General features: G+C 39.8%; 1 protein-coding gene across 2 annotated transcripts in view; it reads right to left on the bottom strand.

Moving 5' to 3' along the window:
• The window catches only part of LOC102655449, a 297,465-nt gene that overhangs the window by 114,171 nt on the left and 159,543 nt on the right, over positions 1–23,751 (bottom strand). The window lies entirely within an intron of this gene.

Here is a 23,751-nt window from a genome sequence, read left to right on the forward strand (position 1 = left end):
TCTGTCTCTTCTGAAGGAGGATTGTGCGCGAGATGTCCTCGTCTTTTTTTTTTAAATCGAGAATTTAGTGAAAAATAGATTGTCGTTGCTCTTGTTTTGAAATAATTCTGGATACCTGTGTAAAAGGTCTCTGTTTCTTCTGAAGGAGGATTGTGCGCGAAATGTCTTTTTTTTTTTAAAATCGAGAATTTAGTGAAAAATAGATTGTCGTTGCTCCTGTTTTGAAATAATTCTGGATACCTGTGTAAAAGGTCTCTGTCTCTTCTGAAGGAGGATTGTGCTCGAGATGTCCTCGTCTTTTTTTTTTTAAATCGAGAATTTAGTGAAAAATAGATTGTCGTTGCTCCTGTTTTAAAATAATTCTGGATACCTGTGTAAAAGGTCTCTGTTTCTTCTGAAGGAGGATTGTGCGCGAAATGTCTTTTTTTTTTTTAAAATCGAGAATTTAGTGAAAAATAAATTGTCGTTGCTCTTGTTTTGAAATAATTCTGGATACCTGTGTAAAAGATCTCTGTCTCTTCTGAAGGAGGATTGTGCTCGAGATGTCCTCGTCTTTTTTATTTTTTTTAAATCGAGAATTTAGTGAAAAATAGATTGTCGTTGCTCCTGTTTTGAAATAATTCTGAATATTTGTGTAAAAGGTCTCTGTCTCTTCTGAAGGAGGATTGTGCGCGAAATGTCTTTTTTTTTTTTAAAAATCGAGAATTTAGTGAAAAATAGATTGTCGTTGCTCTTGTTTTGAAATAATTCTGGATACCTGTGTAAAAGATCTCTGTCTCTTCTGAAGGAGGATTGTGCTCGAGATGTCCTCGTCTTTTTTATTTTTTTTAAATCGAGAATTTAGTGAAAAATAGATTGTCGTTGCTCCTGTTTTGAAATAATTCTGAATACCTGTGTAAAAGGTCTCTGCCTCTTCTGAAGGAGGATTGTGCGCGAGATGTCCTCGTCTTTTTTATTTTTTTTAAATCGAGAATTTAGTGAAAAATAGATTGTCGTTGCTGCTGTTTTGAAATAATTCTGGATACCTGTGGATGCACGAGACGAGTTAAAAAAAAGGATGAGATTACTATCGTTGTTGGCGAGGTTGTAATTCGAGTTGGTTGGGGGTTAAATTAGAAACGGGCCTCGGCGGCTGCCCGTCCATTGATTGTGAAATATATGGAGGCATTTTTTAAACGGGGACGCGACGCGGCGCGCAGATAACGAAAGCCGCTCTTGTTTTTGCGCCGTCACGTGTGCCGCGCCAGATAAAGCCGACGATAGCGCCCGGTGCTACGAGTGTTTGTGCGATTCGTCGATAACGGTTATCGCGCGAGCGCTCGCGCGAGATCCATCGAGACTTGGATCGGCCGGCGCCGATTTCGACTCGAGATCTCTTTCCTATCTTTCCCCACGATCCAGCGGAATTTCGATTTCCCGTGATCTCGATCGAAATTGAAGTAAAAAATTGCAAGGTCAAGTTCCAGGAATATTTCCTTTCTGATGGATTTCCATTTCGATTCCACACGCGGTTTGATAATACAATCTTGAATCACTACTTTCGAAAAATCTTCAACGAAGATTTCAAGTTGGATCGACAAGATTCAAAGCACAAACCTCCAACATTGAAATTCCAATTCTTTTTACGGCGTACCCACTCCAAACGCGCTTCCTGCCTCTTACTTCCGCCAGTTTTACCCACGCGTGCTTCGTATCATCGTACCTCGATCATCCAAGTCGTTGCACGATCGAGAAATTTCAATTTGGAAATTTTCACGTCCCCTCTTGTTTAAACGAATTTACAGAAATCAACGTTATCGGGAAATCGGCGAAATAAATTATCCGGGCTCGTGTCACTCAACTGTTGCCCGTTCCTTCCATCCCAAGGCTGGCTCGAGGCGCGCTATTTCCTGCGGAGATGCGCCCACGCGCGCGTGGCGCGAATCCGATTCAAAATTCCACGGAGTGTATATTGATTCAGCTGAATTAACACTTAACACGTTCGCGCGGCGTGCCGGCGGCAGCCACGCACGTCGCTTCGTGGAACGCCACGCGTTTCTGAACCGAGATCTCTCGAGGCCGTCTCTTAGGAATCGCTGACGGAAGGCGATCGCCGTTCGAGGATTCGATGCGAAGGCAATCGAACGGGGATTTAAATTGAATGGAACAGCTCGTACGTATGTGTCTGAATGTACGGGATTCTCGATATTTTTATTTTTTCGTAGAAGAATTAGTTTTGCCACGAATGATTACTAGGAAACGAATAGTTTGTCACGTGATTAACACATTTCTACATCGATTATTAAATTCTTTGAAATTATACTGATATCCTTATACGATGAAGGCAAGAATACTTGTTAACTCTATTCTGCCCGTACAAGTACATTCTTCAACTCGTTCTCACGTTTGTCGTAAGGAAGCGTAACGAACGAATCCTTCGTTTCCTTTTCTAGGTTATCCTTTTTTTCTCTCTCTCTTCGTTAACAAGAAGAATTTACGGAGCATGACAAATCAAGACACGGATATTTAAAAAAAAGGCAAATTTCCATCGAGGCTTTCTTTAACAATCGTTCGTAACAATTTTATATCTTGCTTAAAAAAAAATTCAGAGTATTAAATTTAAATTATTCTGAAACTTCCTGAAACCTAACCTAACCTAAAAGGTCGCGTTCTCATCTCCAGGTGTTCTCCGCTCGATCGAGATCGATCCTTCCATCTCGATCGACTTATTCCGTTATCCCGACGATCCATCTCGGGACAGACGGATTCCGATCTCGCAGCCTTTGACTGCGCCGACTACGCGCAATACGGCGGCGAGCGCAGCCTTAATTGGCGCGTTTACCTTAACTTTCCATTTAAACGCTTGACGAGGTCAAAAGCGAGGAGCGCGTAAACCACACGCGACTGTGCACGGTAACGCCACGACCTTAAGGCGAGTTCCCACCGTGCCTTCTTCCCTTTCTCCGCGGGCGGAGCGAATGAGAGCGACGCGGCGGTTGCACGCCATGGGGAGCCACCGACAGTCGCGTGGTATCGGCCTAATGAAGTGGAGCCCTCCTCCTTCGCTCTCCCACGAACCACGCTTATGAAAGTTCATGGCTGGTTTCTTTCTGCCTTCTTTCATTCTCCTCTCGTTTTTTCCGCTTCGTACGGCATTAATTGGACGTTGCGCGAGCAAATGTCGCCATACGGATGGACTCCTAGTCGTGAATTTTTGGCTTTTATGGGTTACCCTCTTGTCATGTCTTTGGGAAATAGACGGAACTTCCGTGAGAATCGAGGAGGAAAGGGAAGAGGATTAATTTGAAACTTGGGTGAAATTGAATTTTCTTATAATAGTAGATAGTATGACTTGAAAAATGCGAATTTTTAGGTTATGTCGAGAAACGAGATCGCCATTAGAGATAACCTATATAAATCGAGATAATCCTTCGACGAGAAAATCGTTGAAAATTCGATCCCATTCCGAATAAGCAAAATTCTCGAAAGACAACAAAAACCGGCATTCAAACCGCCTCTCAACAAAACGTTCCAAACACGAGCGCACCTCTTTGAAGCCCCACCGAAAAAGAACCTCGTCTTCCCACGAGTTCAAAGAACCTCCACCCACATTCACAGCTCCATTTCGCTATCAACACAAGAGGCGACGAGGGAAAAGAACGAGGCAAAGAGGAGTTCCATAAAAATAGGGGGTGGAGGGGAGGGGGGGAGAGAGAGAAAAAAAAAGAAGAAAAGAGAAGAGAAAAAGGAAAAGAAACACTCTAACCCATCGAGTTCCTCGCGCATAATGGCCGCGAGACGCGGAACGCGGAGACGCTATCTGATTTATCCCCGATTTCGCTATCAATCCCCGACAAAGGGCGACGCGACGACGCGACGCGCGTCGGCCACGAGGAGCCACGAGCCGTCGCGTGGGACTAAGCTGCTCTTCTCCGTCTCTCTTTTATCCACGTCAACGGGTGCCAGATCTCGCTCGTCTCTCTCTCTCTCTCTTCTATCCGCAGTCGCTTCTCCCTCTCTCTCTCTCTCTCTCGAGTATTCGCAGTCGTGAGTGCCATGTCTCTCCTCTTCCTCTTCCAACGTCTCTTCAGCCTACTCGTTCGTGTCCCACGGCACTCCACGCTCCCTCGACGTCTGCTCACGCTCCAACGGGCACGCACACACACACACACACACACACACATACACACGTAGTCGCACGCAACATAACCTATACGCAGGGGACGTGTAGGAGAGCGCGCCCACGTGTGCGCACGCGGTATAGAAGAGCCGCGCGCTCTCGTGCCAGTACTAATGATCGATGCATTTATTTGTTTAGCCGCTTTCAATCTCGAATTGCGAAATCGTCTGGCGAGCGTTTCAAGACTAACCTGAGAGGCGTCTGAGCGCGGGTTCCGAGATGTTTGCCTCGAGAAGAGAATATTATAAATCAGGTGCTCGAGAGTTGGGTAAGTATGGGTAAGTGGTTTCAAGTTCCGTGGAAATGGTAGTTGGCGTGGAGGTGTTGTGAGCTTTTTTTTCTTTTTCGAAAATGAAGCGTGACACGGTATTTTTTTTAATCTGTTAATAATTTCAAAAGAGGAATGGTAATACTAGAAGGAATTATTTTTTACCAATTTGCGAAATAATTTGAAATAAAATTTTCCATCAACGACTCGTTTGACGCATCAATTTTTGAGCTCGATGAAATTTTTTGATCGAACCTAATCAGAAATCCTAGGAATAATTTTAAAGATGATGGAAGTTTTCGATGCAATGTTTGACTTCTTCTTAAGAGAACCCCGTTTCCTTTCTTGATTATCGAAAAGAGATACTCGAGACATATACAGTGTGTAATTAAGAGAAATAAAATAAACAATAACCTTAACACCCATCTTCCTTATATTTGTCACGTATAAATTTAAACTCGTCACGATATCAATTATCCATACATTAATCATCTATACGAAACTTTCTCCATCTTCCAAAAAAATCATCATCGATCAACCCCGTTTAAAATAAATATACCCACGTCCGCCAACTTTCTCAAATTTCAATTCATCCGCCCGCCAACGCGAATAAAACACTTCGAATCTCCATTCCATACCTAATCCCATCCCAAGAATAAGAGAATAAAAAAAGAAAGAAAAAACCTGAGAAGAGGGGGGGAAGAAAGAAAAAAAAAAGAATCGAATCCAACAACAATAACCGCCAACACGCTCGACACGGGCGTTTTTATCGCGTGGCACGAGATTTCCTCCGCTCTGGCGGGCTTATCGCGCGTTAAGCGCGTCGCGAGAATTTATAACGTTTCGCGTGAGACGTTGAGGTTGTAGCCCGGTGCCAAGAGATCCCGCGCCGGCCTCCGTTATAATTCATCCGTTTTGGGCGGCCGCCAAAGTCGTACGTTTGCCCCCCCCTCCCTCTCTCTCTCTCTCTCTCGTCGTCGTCTACGAAGAAAAACGAATTAGCCCGGGGTTTCGCGCTCGCGCATCGCGTGGCCGGTCGCGCTCGCTTGCGTGGGCGCCCTTTGGCGCCAATAATAACCGGCGATCGTCACTCCGTTCCGCGGGGTGAAAGCCGCTTTGAGCGGCAACGCACCACCGCGCCTCTGATGCATCGCCCTCGCCAACGTTTTCCCATGACGAATTCGTATAAATAGTCACCGGCTCCCTTCCACTAATCGGGAATCCTCCTCCTCGACTTCTTTCTCTCTCCTTCTTATGGAAATCGCGATGAAAACGTTTGTATTTCGCCATATTTATGAGCTCGCGCGGAGCGTGGAGCGTTTTTTTATATTTGTTTCAATTTGCGATGAGTGATCTCGAGGAAGGAATAATGGAGGGTGTGATAATAAATAATTTAATAAACGTAATTCATTTATTAAAAATAGTTAAAAGTTCTCGTTTACACGGAGAAATTATCTAATATCAGAGATGTTAGATAAAATTTATAAATTGTATTTTATTAAGGGTATTGATGTTATAAATTATCGAATAAGTTGTCAAACTGGACAACTTATGAATAATATTCTCTCGGATCGATTAATTTATATTCCACGAACCGTCCCCATTAAGATGACTAACAGTTCAATTTTCGTTCGCGACAATAGCCCGAACCAACCCCTCACCCAATTAAAACCAACCTAGGAGAGAGAGAGAGAGAGAGAAAGAGTTGTTTGGAAGAGGGACGGAGGGGAGGCATGTTTTAATCATGACCAAGCATTCGAATCGCAAGTATCCTCCTCGTGAAAGAAATAAAGCAACAAGAAACTTCAACCGCGCTTCTTCAAATTAGTTTTCTGTTCCCGAATTCCACGGGGTGCCTTTTAATGTTGCTAATCGACCCGTTCTATCATCGAGTCGGCTCCATACGGCGTCGAGTAACCTCCACACGACGAGGATCGTGGCCAAGTCCCCCCCACGTCCACGTTAATTCCTCCTCATATGCATTTTAATCGAATTATTTTCGAAGATTTTGCGAAACTATGCTGCAGCTTCCTCCTATCCGTCTCGTGGTGGCTAATAAAAAATTCGAGTCGCGCGGCCACGAGACGTATAATCAGGCCTTCGAACAGAGAGAGAGAGAGACTCGTCTGAAAATTTAAATTGACCTAGACCGGGCGTAGAATCAATGCGGCGAGAATGCGTGGATTAAGCCTACTGTCGGGAGATCTGTCACGAGCCAACCAGTGATTATCGTTCTTTGCTTATGGACCACCGAAAAATTACTAGACTAGCATCTGTTATGGGTGCATCGATTATGGCAGAGAATGGGACGGGGAGGGGTAATCACATTGTTTATACTTAAGAAATTTTTAAGTCATTTTGTGCACCTTTATGAATTTTTAAATTTAGGCAAGTTAGTTTAACTTGACGAAAGATTTGGAAATAATTTCGGGCCTCTAATTCTCTTCACTCTAATCAATCAATCATCGCCATACTATAAACAGGTATGCTTAATTATTTTTTTTAATCCAAAGTACTGATTCTCCAAAAGTATCTTCAATGTGATAAGATAAATTAATTTTAAATTAAATCCCCTCCGATGAAGCCTATATCATCGAGTCGAGAAAAAAAGAAAACGATGGAGGAGAAAGGACGAAAGAAAATCCTGCGATAAATGATCGCGACGCACGATCGTAGCAGCGTCTAACGGTCGTAATTGGCCCGGCAGACAGACGAATTTATCGTCTCGATTTTGACGTGGATCCCTATGGCGTGTGTCGGCGATCATTGGCGCGAATCCTCGCGCCGTAAAATATTTGCCTTGTCGCGGCGCTGGACGCATAAATATTCATGGAGCATCCCGTTGATAAAAAAGAAAAAAAAAAAAAAATCGATCGTCTCGCGACAACCGGGATTCGATCGATAATTTTCGAACTTGCCTATTTCGTGGATGGATTCCATTTCGTCCCTCCTATGGTGTTTTTCTTTTTCGTTATTCCCCTTTCCCTCTCCTTTCTCCTCTCCTTTATTTAGTCTTTCGAAACGGCAACGTTAATTACTCATCGAAGCAGCAGGATTGACTCCATCGACGATCGAAATTGCGGCACGGGTGGCATAGGCTATCTAATCATCGGATTGGACACGGCGAGCCTGTTAATGAGCAAACAGATGAAACGACGCCGGGGTGTAATCGGCGTTTTTAATTAACTTTTTGCCACTCTGTCTCTCTCCGAGAGAGGAAAAAAGTGGCCCGGTCGCGATTGCGCCTGGCGTTCGCTCCTCTGTTTCGGTGATCCGAACCGCAAAATTATCGCCCGGATAATGAAGGAATAATTAGAATGGTGCAAATGGACCGCATTCATCCAATACACAAGAAAATAATAATAAAATTTAGGTCCTTTGTTGCTTCATTTTCGATCTTTGTCTCCATTATTCTGTAAAATATCAAAAGAATGTATTTTTCTAATATTCGCGACAAAATAAAGAAAATATTTCAAAATATCTTAGGTATTTTTCTTTGACACAATTTTTTTAATCATTCTCAAAATTATCGCTGGTATAATCGAGGAATAATTAAAATGGATCCAGAGAAAATTTAGTTTCTTTATTGTTTCGTTTGATTTTTGTCTCCACTATTCTGTAAAATATCAAAAGAATGTATTTTTGTTTGTGATAAAATAAAGAAAATACCTGAGAATACTTTAGGTATTTTTCTTTGACACAATTTTTTTAATCATCCTCAAAATTATCGTATAATAATTAAAATGGATCCATGAGACAATAATAACAAAATCTCTCTCTTCTTTATTGCCTCGTTTTATCTTTATCTCTCCATCATTCTATAAGATAAAGGAAGGAACGTTTTTGTAAATGTTCGCGACAAAATAATAATAAATACTTCAGAATACCTTAGGTATTTTTCTTTAACAATTTCTTTTAAAATCATTCTCAAAATTATCGCTAGTATAATCAAGGAATAATTAAAATGGAGAAAATAATAACAAAAACTCTCTCTTCTTTATTACTTCATTTTATCTTTGTCTCTTCATCATTCTATAAGATAAAGGAAGGAACGTTTTTATAAATGTTCGCGACAAAATAATAATAAATACTTCAGAATACCTTAGGTATTTTTCTTTAACAATTTTTTTTAAAATCATCCTCAAAATTATCGCTGGTATAATCGAGGAATAATTAAAATGAATCCATGAGAAAATCTAGTTTCTTTATTGTCTCGTTTGATTTTTGTTTCCACCATTCTGTAAGATATCAAAGGAACGTATTTTTGTAAATGTTCGCGACAAAATAAAGAAAATACCTCAAAATACCTTAGGTATTTTTTTTTGATACAATTTTTCTAATCATTCTCAAAATTATCGTATAATAATTAAAATGGATCCATAAGACAATAATAACAAAATCTAGTTTCTTTATTATTTCGTTTGATCTTTGTCTCCAGTATTCTGTAAAATATCAAAAGAATGTATTTTTGTAAATGTTCGCGACAAAATAAAGAAAATATTTCAGAATATCTTATTTTTCTTTGATACAATTTTTCTAATCATTCTCAAAATTATCACTGATATAATCGAAGAATAATTAAAATGGATCCATGAGAAAATCTACTTTTTTTATTGTTTCGTTTGATTTTTGTCTCCACCATTCTGTAAAATATCAAAGGAACGTATTTTTGTAAATGTTCATAACAAAAGAAAATACCTCAGAATACTTTAGATATTTTTCTTTGACAATTTCTTTTAAAATCATTCTCAAAATTATCGCTGGTATAATCAAGGAATAATTAAAATAGATCCAAGAGAAAATAACAACAAAATTTTCTTTGCTGCCTCGTTCGACCCTTATCTCCACCATTCCGTAAGGAACGTATTAACAATTTTTGCAAATCTTTACGATATATAAAATAAAGAAAATACCTCAAAATCCTTAGTATAATATTTTTCTTTATATTCATAAATTTTATTCAAATTCATGAAACTTTCATTCACACAGAATCCACGTTATGGGATCCACGCGAGCCTTCCACCAACCATTCCACCAGTTATCGTCATCTACGTTCCATCTACGGGGCCCCTAGTCGGGCCCATTACTCATCGCCCTAGACTCTCCCATAAGCAATCCGGCACGAGCAAACGGGCCAACATTCTTCCACGCACCTGAAAAACGACGAGGTGCGCTTGTCGACTTCTTCGACCCCTTCTCCCCCCTCCTCCACCGTCTTCTTTCCTCGCCCGTCGGAATCGCATCGTCGGATCCCAATTAATTAATACGTCGAATACCAAACAGCGGCGTAACGAGCCGCGTGTTCGTTGTTCGTGTGGCGATTCAAAGTGCTTTTAGAAGACAGGTCGCCGCCTGTAGCATGACTCAGTGAGAGCGCGATGCAACAACGCGCGGCAGTTGCTATTAAACGCCGGTAACGCTCATAAATATAAATCATACGGAATTGTCTTGTTGCTCCTCGATGCTTCTGTTGGCTGGCCGCGACCCTGGGGAAACAGCTGTCCAACTCCTAACCGAGTGGCCGCCTCACAATGCCCGCCAAATTTGGTCTCGCGAACGTTGCCGGGATTACGGGTGTTCCCCGCTGAGGGCCCCCTCTTCTACCCTTTCCATCCTTGGACGTCCACAATCCTCGATATGCTCGTGATGCTCCTTTTCGGTTTAAGAGGTTTTTACGGAGTCACGGTGAGCGGCGAGGATTTAGGTTTTAGATTTAGCTTTAGCAGAGGTACAAGCGTTCTAGATTTATGCGAATAAAATGCGCGAGCATACGATAAGGAGAGTGGAGGGAGAGGGGTAGAAATTAAATCGTAATGAATCGTAATTGAATGTGCTACTTTCGAGATTCTTTTCCTTTTTTTTTTTTTTTGGAGAGAATATTATTCTTCTCGAATTATACGTTACATTAACCCGTTAAAACCCATCTTCCTCGTTATTACGGTTGTCGAATACTAATTTAAAGTTTGGCCTCCTTAATGTAGCTACGTTTAATCGTTTGTTATTGATAATTGGTTTCCGAGTTTATAAAAAATCGAGCGAGATTTTCATTTATTTACAAAACAATAATATATAACTTTCATTATCATCGAGGAATTTCGTTGCTCCATTTTACGTTGCGAGACAAAACCACGTAAACCAGGGATCCACCGATCAACTCCTCTCCTCTCCTCTTTCTCTGGGATGATATTCCCTGTCCACAAACGCGCGTAAGAATCCTACGTCTATCAGCGGAGCGGCCACCGATCAAATCCGCCCACGCGCGCCGAAAGGGCACCGAGAGCAGAGAGGTCTCTCCCACGCGAAAGGAATTCCCTCTCCCCGCGCGCGAGGGGGAGAAAACCAGGGCGCAGCATCCGTTCGATCGATCCTCGTTATGCACTCGCTGACGACCCCCGCAAACGACCCCATTTCCCCTTCACGGAAATTGGTTTTATAATTTTTTAAACCGGCCACCAAGGTAATCGAGCCCTTTCACCCCCCTTCCTCCCCCGATCCGTATTAGGTTTCCGCCGTTCCCATTCACACACAGACACCGCCGTAACCAGCCTATACAAATCACTTTCCCTGATTGACACTGAATGAACCCGCCCTCGAACTTGTCCCCCTCGATTCGATCGTACCTGTTCGTTCATTATATCGAACGTCCTCGCCGTCTCTTTTTTATTTTTCTTTCAAAGATGTCTATCTAATCGCTTCTCTATCGAGAAGCCGTCCTTCTCTTCCGTCCTTTCTTTCTCTCTGTCTCTCTGTTTCGTTCGAATCCTTTCCTTTTTCTTTTTTTCTTTTTTCCGTTCGCGGGAGACGGGAACGCTCAGGTGCGGAAGGAAGACGGCAGGTGCATATCGACGGGAGAAGAATAACGCTACGATCATCCTTTTTTTTTAAGCTTTCTTCTTCTGGATTGCGGAAAGAGGGAGAATTAATTTATGAAAGAATTTCGCGGCAGTTTGCGGCACGCGAGAGAGGATTTCTTTTTGGCATCCTTGGATTCGAAGAGTTGATGGAGACGATGATGAATTAATTTTGATTTCTAATTTGGTCGCATTCGAAAGCTTTGGAGTGAAACATGAACATTTAACAGTCACTAACGTCACTTAGGGATTATTAAAAAGTTATTCTTTAAATCTGTGATTCTATCAAAAAATCTTTTCGCGATGATATTCACAGCTGGACAATGAAAAAAATCCTTTTTAAAATCTCATTAAAAAAAATTGTAGAGTTGTATTGATTATCTACTTTAGATACAATCGTATCAACCGAATAATAAATAATAATCTATTATGTTTAATTACAAACACTATCGATTTGTTGAAACATTTATAAATTTTTTTTAATAGTATTCATGAATATCAAATTTCCATCGAAAAAATTTTTTCGCAATAATATTCAGACCTGCGAGATTTTAGAAGAATTATAAAAGGATCCGGCTTTTATCGACGAACCATCATCCATCCCCATTGATATCAGATAATAATTATATTACACATTTAATCAACACAATACTGTCAATTTTTTCGTAAATATAAAAAAAAAAATATTAAAACCCCATCATAAATGTGACATTCCATCTTTTTGCAATAATATTCACAGGCGAAATACGACAATACAAAAGAAATTTTTTTGAAAATTCCCGTTAAGAAAAATGATAGAGATCCGGCTTCTCCACGGATACAATATATCAACGGACAAATAATAATCCGTTACGTTTAATTGCCGCGTAATTACAACAACAACACTGCCAATTTCCTCGCAAATTTTCCTCCCGTGTTAATGGGGGTCCACCGTCGTTACGCGTTCGCAATTTACTGTCAATATGTCACGGGGCAACGATCCGCTTCAATCAAGCCAAGTATCGAGGCGGGCACCATCTCGTTTTAATAACATATTTTAGACGATCATTAAGGGCCGTCCGTCCGCGACCACACAAGCGCGCAGATTGGAATTGGTTGGTGACCGGTAAGCGGCATTTCCCGCCACGATTCCAACGAAATTGATCGACGTCCGCCCTAATAACGTCTACTTTCCGCAATCGTACATTTCACCATGCGGTAAATTAAGCAACGTCTCCACAGACGTATCCACAAATTCCTCTCTTCCTTCGTCTAATAGCTACCTAAATTTTCTGCTTTCCTTTCCTGTTTTAACCGAGTTTCTTAAGATGAGTTTGGTTTTTCTTTTTCTTCTCTTTCTTCTTCTCCTTCTTCTTTTTCGAGTACGAGAGATAAAACCTGTGTTTTGAAAGATGATTCGATCGTTCGTCAAACTAATTTGGAATATTTTGGAACAATTTTGAGGAACAATTTAATCTTTCTGAAGATTCTTAGAATATTAGAGAACGTTTCGATCAAATAATTTTAGAAAAAAGAATAACTTAATTGGAAGTTTTTGAAAAATATCCAAGAATTTGCATTCTCGATTCTGTTACGCATTGTCTCTGTTATACAACGGAGAAAATATCGTAAGATTTCCCTAATATTTCTTATCCTTTCGCCGAAAGAGTAAAAGAATCTTCCTGCCGATGATGTTCACGAGTCAATGTTGTCCCGAGAAAACCATGTGGCCGGGTAAAATACATCTATTTTCTTAAAGCTGCCGCTAACATGGAGCAAATGTTCCCGACTCGAGTACACGCTTTCAGCAACGTTTTATGATGGCTCGCATACGTGCGGATATTTTCACAGTTTATTCAGAGGGACTATCTCGTCTTTTGAGAAACGAAATCGGGGTCATATCTATCTGCCCACGACATAGTAAAATAAATCCTCGTAATTGATAAAGCTCGAAATGTACCGTTAAAAGTCCATTCTTCTTCTTCTTCTTCTTCTTCTTCTTTTTTTAGAAATTTTATACAGATTTATTTTTGAAATCATTTGAACAATTTTACAAGAAATCCTTCGAATCTTCAAGAAACTCTTATGATTTTCTTTCCTCTGGATAATATTGTAGAAAATTATATCATCCTTCCAAACTTACATCGACGGTAATATAAATAACAAGAGCGACAAAGGATTAGAAGAAAGAAAGAAATAAAAAAAATTCACTCCTAAAAATCCTATATTCATCCAGAAAAACCCGTTTCCACGATAATCCAGTGAAACGCAACGTCTCTTCCTCCCCTGTCGAGGCAGGTTTTAGAGAAACAGTCAAAAGTGTCGAACAAATACACGAAAAACGAAATGAAAGCCATGAGGGAAGAGGAAGGAGGGAAAAATCTGGGAAGGGAAAAAAATAAAATCTGTCTTCCGACCTGGTTTGCCCTTCTGCCGCGCACATGCTGGATCCGGAATCGAGGGTGGTTCCGGTTTTTTTTCTTCTTCTCCTCTTCCCCTATTCTTCGATAGGAAAAGGCCGAGTTTCTTGGGGCGAAGGCTACGACTGAAAGGACGTCACCGCCCTGTCTGCAACTCTTCCAACCACTGGAAGGAAGGAAGGAAGGAAGCGTGCGGTGTTCGCTGCGGTCCGCTTCGGGGTAGAAGAGAATTGTGGCAGTGTGGTCCTGTGGTTCCTCCTGGGCGGACGTCCGCCCCGCACCATCTTCCAGATATCGATCTTCCGCCATTGTTCCCCTCGAGCTTGTTATTAACTGTCATAGATCTCGCCGAAATGCCGACCTGTCGGCCGCCACGGTTGCTCCTACAAATTAATCTATCACGAATCCATTAATCCGTTTCTTACGGCCTTTTCTCGAGGGGGGGGGGGGATACTTTTGCTGTCGAGTCGAAATTTCAATCGCAGGCGCGCAATTCAGTCGATTCGATTTGTTGCCTCCACTCGATACGATAATTCGCTCTTTCGATTCGAATAGTGATTAATTAGAATATAATTATCTTTATTTCTACCAGAGACGTAAGAGATGTATCTGTAATTTTTCGTTTCATGCCAGGAAAAAAGAAGAAAATTCTCTTCTTTTATTTATAATACAATATATATATATATATTTATAATTAACGTACTCTTTTATTAATTTTTGCACTCGTGTCAAAAATCAACAGCACGTTAGAATGATGTAGACACTTTATACGTTGGAAAAATGAAGAGATCCTAAGATAAGATATTTTAAGGAAGGTATTGTTCCGAAAAAAGGTTCTCAAGAGCGCATATTTCCAACCTGCGCAGACCCATTTGGAAAATTCGGGCGGAAATGGAAACGGTTCAAAGCCGAGACCGCCCTCCTCGTCGATCCTCTCTCTCTCTCTCTCTTTTTCTCAGCCACCCCCAGGGGCCAACGGGCCACAAACTGCAGTTTCTCCAGGATCCAGCGAGCCCCCGGGGGTAGCAAGGCGAGTGTGGTGGTCTTCCATTCCGGCAAATGTCCGCCCCACGCGACCTCAATTTATTCGACACCTCCCCTCGCCTTCAGCGGTTGAAAACTGCTCTGAATCTTCGTCTCTTTTTTTTCTTCTTCGTCTTCGTCTTCTTCTTCTTCTTCTTCTTCTTCTTCTTTGGGAGAAGAAGGGGGAAGGAGGGAAGCGAACGCAGCCTCGAAATTCGAAGGTTGCGCCAAAGGGGTGAGCAAAGAGGTGAGCGCCGTATCCTCGCGTCGTAAAAGAGTTATTATGCTAATGAATGCTGACCTGATCACTTTCTTAAGAGAGTTACAAAGTATCTCGTCCGGTTATCTCTCGAGAGGCGCGATTGATAAGGAATTTTGGCAATTGGGCAACGAGAGTTCATCGTAGTTAATTTCTTGCGGCAGTTTCGTTTCAGTTTTTCAATCAAATCTTGTTCAAGTTGATTTTGGTGGAACAGATTTCTAGGAATTAAATTAATGTTGTTACATATATGTATATATTTCAAGGAAAATAAAGTTTAAATCTTAAACCGATAAAGTTTAAATTAAGAAGAAATGTCGGCGTAAAAAAAAAAAGAAATAAGGAGAATTTTATTATTCCCGTTTAAATTTAATTTTCGAAAAGCATCATTTACTCGTCGTTTTTCATTCTTCCCCGGCAAAAAAAAGAAATTCCAATTTCCGAGAAGCAAGCAAAACTCTAAATCAACCGGTTAACAACCTCTTTAAGTATCAAATTCAACCGGTGAAAACGGCAGTCCCTCGTTGAACCGAGGAATCCACGGAATCCCGCCGGGAGGGCATAAAATTTTCCCCAAGGATGAGACGTACTTGGAAACGACGCGTCCCTGACAGCCGACCTCTCGACGTCTCGTGGTGGCGACGCGGGTCTGGACCCGAGCCAGTCTTGCGAAATTCTCGTAACACGTGTTCCAGGTCCGTTGCCACGTGTTGGTGGTCCACCGTGAACGCCGCTTCGACGCCGACAAAGGCCGCCTCGGCTTCTCCTATTGTGGGGAATTTAAGTCCATGGAAACTGGACGCATTGTCGTTCCCGCTTCTCGTCGGACACGCACGGCCCACGGATTTATCCCCGAAAACCGAGAGGGGAGGGGGGGAAAGGAAACGCGGCCGACTTCTTCGATCCTCGCCGCCTTCGATTCTTTGTGTTTTATCCTCCAATTCTTTTTTTTTTTTTTTTTTTTTTATTTCGGATATAAACAAGATGTGATGTGAAAGTTCGTCCTATTTAAAAAGGCAAATTGATTTTATGCGATCTTAAATGTGTGATAAGAATTAATTAGTTAATAATTTTCTCCAATTTTCTTTCAAAATTTCTCCGCTCAAATACAAAATTATTATTCCGCGTGATACGATTTTTACGAATCGAAGAACTGGAATACTATTTAATTTAATTCGCTAGTTATACTATACTATATAGAAAAATGAATAAATCAAAAAAGAAGGGAAGCAAGCTTAAAGAAAAAAATCTAAAACACGATTGTATATCCCTCTCGATAATAAAAAATCTATAATAATTCTTCTACTGATCTATTGAATTAGAGAATTATTTAAAATAATTTTCTCCAACTCCAAAAGATATAGAAATTCCCTTAAATAAAAATTTCTCCGCCCAAATACAAAATTATTTTTACGAATCGAAGAAAGAATACTATTTAATTTAATTCGCCAGTTATATTATACAGAAAAATGAATAAACCAAAAAAGAAGGGAAACAAGCCTAAAAAAAAACACGATTATATCTCCCCCTCGATAATAAAAAATCCATAATAAGCCTCCTATTGATCTACTGAATTAGAGAATTATTTAAAATAATTCTGTAAAGTAGTAAAAAAGTAAAAAAAAAAAAAAAAACAACTTCAAAAAATATAGAAATTCCCCTAAATAAAAATTTCTCTGCCCAAATACAAAATTATTTTTAAAAATCGAAAGAATGAATACTATTTAATTTAATTCGCTAGTTATACTACACAGAAAAATGAATAAAAAAGAAGGGAAGCAAGTTTAAAGAAAAAATCTAAAACTGTATATTCCCCTCGATAATCCATAAAAAATCCATAATAACCCTCCTACTGATCTTTCCAAAACCTTCTCTAAACGTTAAACACGGTCATCCCTATCGATGCGTAATTACCACCACGAAACCGTACAGCCAAACTAGCCCTACGAGCAAGGTGCATGCTAAACCCCCTAAACCAGGAACCCTCTAACAGGAGTCGGTCCATACCGACATACAGCGTGCTACTATCTTCTATATATACGTACACACATACATATACGTATTACACGTAGGTTTATAAAAAAGGAAGCGGGGGCCCAGGCCTGGAAAGCGTGGCCGTCTTGGGAGGTCGCGGATGCGCCACCGGGGTATCCGCCGTGCCCTTCCTAAATATGTTATTAGTACGGTCGTATAACTGCTTCATTTCGAGCGTATGCCCCCAAGGCGATCATCTGCGTCCGCGGGGCCCTTGAGATCCCTCTCTCTCGGGTTCAACATGGAAAAAAAGAAAAGAAAAAAAAAGAAAAAAGAAAAATGGCAGAACGTTTTCGCGAGACTTAGACACGGCACCTAAGCAGGGGAAGATCACGACGACACACGAACCAAGCGTTTCATTTCAACCGCCCTCCCAGAAGTTTCGACCATGGAGGCCTAGATTGTTTAATCGTACCCCCCCTCTAATCAATGCCACGGCACCCTGTAATTTCGCCAAATTGCGGTAGAGACTGTTTTCTACGGGACATTCTAAGGGGAGAAATAGGCAGCAGCAGCAGCAGCGGCAGCAACAGCGGCAGCAGCTCGATGGTAGGTCTTAATTTGGCCGGCTATAAAGCCGGCTAGTGAACTTGTGCCGCTAGCGTAGTAGATGGGGCGAGGGAGGAGGACGTGATTCCAGTTTTTCGCGCTGCTTTTCGAACCGATTTTTAGAGAATTTTTGTTGAAAGTATCGAAATTAATCTGCGCGTCGAAAAAATTGGAAATAAGTTAAAGTTCGCGTGCTTTTCGAACCGATTTTTAGAGAATTTTTATTCAAAAATTCAAATAATGTGTCAAATTGATATACTTCAACGATATGATAATGTTGAAAGTATCGAAATTGATCTGCCATAATATCGAGTTGCATCGTGATAATGTTGAAAGTATCGAAATTAATCTGCACGTCGAAAAAATTGGAAATAAGTAAAAGTTCGCATGGTTTTCGAACCGATTTTTCAAGCATTTTTATTCGAAAATTCAAATAATATATCAAATCGGTATACTTCAACGATATGATAATGTTGAAAGTATCGAAATTAATCTGTGCGTCGAAAAAATTGGAAATAAGTTTTGATGGCTAGAGAATCACACTTGTGCTTCCATGATTCTTCATCATTAAGATTTAATAGATCTTTTGAATTGTTATTCCAAAGTCCAGAGTTCCTGTATGCAAATTTTCAATTCCACAGATTTTTGGAAATAAATCATGCCAATTATAAATAGAAAATATAGAAGAAAGAGAGAGAGAAAACTCGATAGTATATAGATTGAGCGACATCAGAAACTCGAGAGAATCTCTAAATTAATTTCAATTTCATTTACCTTTGTAACTTTCATTATTTGTTAACGAAGCGAACAAAGATCTTTGGATTGGCAACGTGTCAAGCCAATATTATCATGAATTTACGAAGCAAACAAACGTTTTTTGCAAACGAGGATGCTTGAAATTATCCGAAAAAACTCTGTTCCTATATTTTTGGGACACCCTGTGTCCAATTTAAGAAAGTTTCGCGATGATTGCCCGTTGCAAGCTCACGGAAGGAGAGCTTAACGATCCCTGTATAGATTTGCGATATAAATCCGCCGGAATTTCACCACCGGCCCTGACGAGGGATGAAAACCCTTCGTCGTTGCTCGTAAAGTACCGTTATTATGCCGAGTACGCATGTCGTTTAAGCTACGTCGATGCGTATAATTTCGAGGATGGTAATGGACAATCTTTTAAAATTTAAACGAAATAAATCGATCACGGTGAAATAGAATTCGCTTGTGAAGAAGGAGGAGGAGAAGGGGAAAGGAATTTTACGCCGAGTTGTAATTTTTTCGTTTTGGTGGGTGGAGCAATGTGGATGCGAGCAATTTCATAAATCTTCCCGCGAATCATCGAATTCGAGTTATGGAGCCGAGGATGGTATTTTTGTCGAGTAATACGGCGTGCTTGTTTTTAGAGTCTTTCTTGCTTCTTACCCGATCGGCCGCGGGTAAGACATTTGCATGGGAGAATATAATGGTTCGAGATCGACGACGATGACGACGACGACGAGTTTATTATTTTTTGGATTAAGGGAAGATATTATCTAATCTTAAGAATTAAACGCATTGAATAGAATAATGAACGGTATTTGATGGTTGAAGATGAATTTTAGGCACAGCCTGATTGGGAATAATAAGCGTGGTTCAAAATAGTAGTTTTATTAGAATATACATCTTGATTAATAAATTATATCGTATGGCAAATGTATATAATTATTTCCTTCGCTGATTCAACGTGAAATTTCGTGGGTATAAAAATATATGTACACACATGATGCCAACATGTTAAAAAAAATTTCTTTCCCGGTAATCTTCGAATATTATCCGGCGGAAAAAGTCGCTAAAATTTGAATAATTTTGCACGCTTATAAAATCACCTATTTCGCAAACTCGATCTTCACTATACTATACTTACGACTATAAAAATATATATATATATTCTTTTTTTTTTTCGAAAGATGCTTTTTCCTCTTTTTTAATCACCACTCGGATTTAATACCGTATCGTTAAATTACAGGTACAGGGGGGGCTCGATGAAAGGGTCACGTTATAATTACCCCCCCGTCCACGATATAATTACTTCATTCTAGATATTACGAAAAACGCGACAGCAAAGGAAACAGAGATCTTAATCGGTTAATTGTCCCTCGAGCCGAGGGCACAACACTTCCAAACACGTCAAATTATCTCTTCATTAAACCCACTTTTCCCTCGCGAAATCTCGTATCTCGTTCTACTTGTTTGTTGAAAAACAGATTATAAACCGCTAATCAACGCCGATAAAATATTCCATCCAGTTTTTATCGCGAGGCTTAAAAAATTCGCGTAACCGGCAATTTAATTTGTTCTAAAAGAAATTCTCTCCCTCTCCCCTTCCCTTGATTATTCCACGAGGTTGGCCACTCCTGGTCGATCCTCCTCGGAGGAACAAACGTGGAGGAAACAACATGTGATCCGGAGGAATGACAGTGCAATTGGGCGCAATTAGGCGAGCCTCAATTAAGCCGTGTCGAACTCGAGGCGTGTAATAATTCAACGTTCCGAATAAACGAGTACAGGTGACGGTGGTGCACCATCGAATTAACGCCGATCATCGCCCCGGGAATCGATGCAAATCGTGTTCGTGTTAACTCGTATCACCGTCTTCCATCGTGTCGATACGTTCGTCGCAAAATCGCCCTTCCCTTCTTCCGGCTAAATCCATCAAATTTTTTTTTCTCCATTTTGTATCGTTTCGAAAATTGGTTTCCTCTCTCTCTCTCTCTATTTGTACAGAGATAAATTCGTATACAGGTAGAATCTATACTCAATACAATTATATTTCAATAGTAGAAATATTAGATGAAAAGTTATGTTGTAATTAAAGTTTTCTTTTTTTCTTTTTGAATGTTAAAATTAAAATTGGTTTCCTTGTACAGAGATAAATTCGTGTACAGGTAGAATCTATACTCAATACAATTACATTTCAATAGTAGAAATATTATATGAAAAGTTATGTTGTGATTAAAGTTTTTTTTTTCTTTTTGAGTATTAAAATTTTTTTTTAAGTGTTAAAATTAAAATTGGTTTCCTCTCTCTCTCTCTCTCTCTCCCTTTATTTGTACAGAGATAAATTCAGGTAGAGTCTATACTCAATACAATTATATTTCAATAGTAGAAATATTAGATGAAAAGTTATGTTGTAATTAAAGTTTTTTTTTTTTCTTTTTGAGTGTTAAAATTTCTTTTTGAGTGTTAAAATTAAAATTGGTTTCCTCTCTTTCTCTCTCTCTCTCTTTATTTGTACAGAGATAAATTCATGTACAAGTAGAATACTCAATACAATTATATTTTAACAGTAAAAATATTAGATGAAAAGTTATGTTGTAATTAAAGTTTTTTTTTCTTTTTGAGTGTTAAAATAAAAATTTCTTCTCTCTCTCTCTCTCTCTCTCTTTATTTGTACAGAGATAAATTTGTATACAGGTAGAATCTATACTCAATACAATTATATTTCAATAGTAGAAATATTAAATGAAAAGTTATATTGTAATTAAAGTTTTTTTTTTTTTTTTGAGTGTTAAAATTTCGGAATAGGTGAATAAAAATATCGATAACAGATTATATTATTGCAATGACAAACGAAGAATGCTAATAAAGGTGAAAGGTATTCGGCAGTATTTGAGATTGAACCGTGAAAATATTTCGTTTGAGCGAAGTCATTATTCTCGGAATTATTTCGTCGAGGTTGGTACGATTGGATTCCTCGGCGACGAAATTCTACGATTAATCGAGATAACGCTTTTGCGAGTCTCGTGGTTGACTTCTTGGGTGGCGAAGCGATTAACCGTCGGAATCGGCCTAATTCCATCTTTATCGTCTAAGATCGGGTTTTTAATATGCGCGAGAAGAGAGTATGGCATGTCGATTTCGCTCGCTGGAATTTCCTGATGAATACCGAACACGAGAACATCTCGATTCTAACGTTCAAGAGAGAATTTAAGGAAGCTCTTTTATATTTCTTTTTTTTTTTTCACAGAAGATAAAATATAATTATCGAAGTATAAACTTCTTTAATATTCTTTCGATCCGTTCAGAATTAATTCTTTAAATTTCTTCTTTCAATTTTTAAACGTTGAAAATTGCATTATCGATTCAAAATTACTTTTCAATAATGATTAATAATACTTATGGTTTCTATCTAAAACTATTGATATACTTTTTTTTTTCTTTCTCAATTTTCCTTTTTAATTTTGAAGCAGCAAAAATCGAAATTCAATCTTCTCAATCAGATTTTCGAACATGAAGTTCTGGCGTGTGAACACGAAGCAGTTCTACTTCATAAATGAAATTTATGAAACGCTCGCTTGTACTTCATAAATCCGAAAGGAAGCCACCAATCCTGTTGGTCATTAAAAACGATTACGATCGTATCAGAAAACAAACGAAGACCCTTAATATCGTCCAAATCACGGTGTTTTCTCTGAAAATGGCAAGGAGTCGGCATCGAAAACCCATCACTGTATTCTTTTCCCCTCCCCAGCCCCCGAAACTGCTGGCAGCCATGCACGGACCACACGCGCGTCGATAGACCTTTTAAGATCCATTTTGCGAAACCGAATTCGAGCTGCCGTTTCGTACATAATTGCTCGTGTAGCTTGTGTATCGAGATCGAGAAGGAACAGCTTCAACCATTCACCATTTCGAAACGGTGGGAATATCCGATCATTTTACGAAAAAAAAAAAAAAAAAAGGGAAGAAGAAAAATTCCTCTAATAATCATACGTTTCTACGAGGAGGAGGTGGAAGGAAGAGAAATAGATGAAGAAAAAAGAAAAAAAACTTTAATTACAATATAACTTTTCATCTAATATTTCTATTGAAATATAATTGTATTGAGTATAGATTCTACCTGTGCACGAATTTAACTCTGTACGTAAATATATCCAAATGTAAATTATACAAATTGTTATATAAGATAAAAGCAAAAATAATTAACCGATAAAATTATATTTACAAGTTTATCCATCAAGATTCAAAAGTAGAACTAATTTTACTTTTATCTTATATATATACGAATTTTATTGAAAGTCGTAAAAGTTCGAGAATTATTCGATACTTAAATTCGTTCTGTCGGGGAAAAATTTCACGCGCCGATTTCTCTCTTAAAAGAAAATTTATCTCCACATTTTTCCTTGCTAGTTTGTTCCCAAATCGAAAATTCTACTAACGAGAAGAGGAAGATGAAGAGAAGGATTTGAAGAAAAGCGTGTCGAGAAGCATCATAACACGATCATCATCCACTTTATTGAACCGACGTATGTTCAACCGACGCCATTACCGACGTCGATTTCTCCCGTCCCCACGATTTTCTCGTAATCGCGCACGATTTTATTTCGTAATCATCGTGAGGGCAGCGCGATTGGCCCGGCTATCCGGCCGTTACGTCATGTAATTTTACATAATATCGAGCACCGTTCTCGCTATTAATTACACGGCGGCCGCCGTCCAATCGAGCGCCCGAGCGTTTCAACGTTTTCGCGACCGTTCCCTAAAAGGGAGGGGGGGGAGGGAGGGTGAGGTGCGCCGTTTCGTGCAAGGAGGAAAAGGAGGCAGAGGAGGCACGCAACGCGCGCGCTCCCGTATTAAAACCGCATAAAAATAAATTCACCGCATGCTGCGCCTCCGCCGTCCGACCGGGCAAAAATAAACTTCCTCTCCTTCCTCTCGCCGAGGAGTTACCTCCAATTACCGCCGCGATACTTTTTTCGGGTTCCACGGGGAACCCGTGCAACGTCGAGCCCACGCCGTGGCGCGTGCACGAGTTAGAGCTCGCGTGCGCTTATCGTGCGTCTAATGATGAAGAACAAGCGGTGGGGGAGGAGGAGAGGGATGCGGGCTGGTTGATTGGTTGTAATTTAATAGATCCACGTTCTGTCGTGTGGTTATGAAGGTGTGGTACGTATTATTAACTGAATCTGTCGTATTTTCAGATTTCAGACGAAGTTGTTGTAATCCCTAAAAGGGATTATGTCGTGATATATATGTAAATTGAGCATCTTCACGCAAATTTGGATTTTTATGGATATAATTGCTAAGCGAGGTAATGGATATTTTGATATGAAATCAGATTCAGATTCAAATTGAATTCAAATTCAGATTTTTATGGATATAATTGGTAAGTGAAGTAATGTTTTCTTATACATTGCAATGGATATTTTGATTTGAATTCAGATTCAGATTCA

The sequence above is a fragment of the Apis mellifera genome, linkage group LG13 (genome assembly GCF_003254395.2).
Source record: "Apis mellifera strain DH4 linkage group LG13, Amel_HAv3.1, whole genome shotgun sequence".
Classification (NCBI taxonomy): domain Eukaryota; kingdom Metazoa; phylum Arthropoda; class Insecta; order Hymenoptera; family Apidae; genus Apis; species Apis mellifera.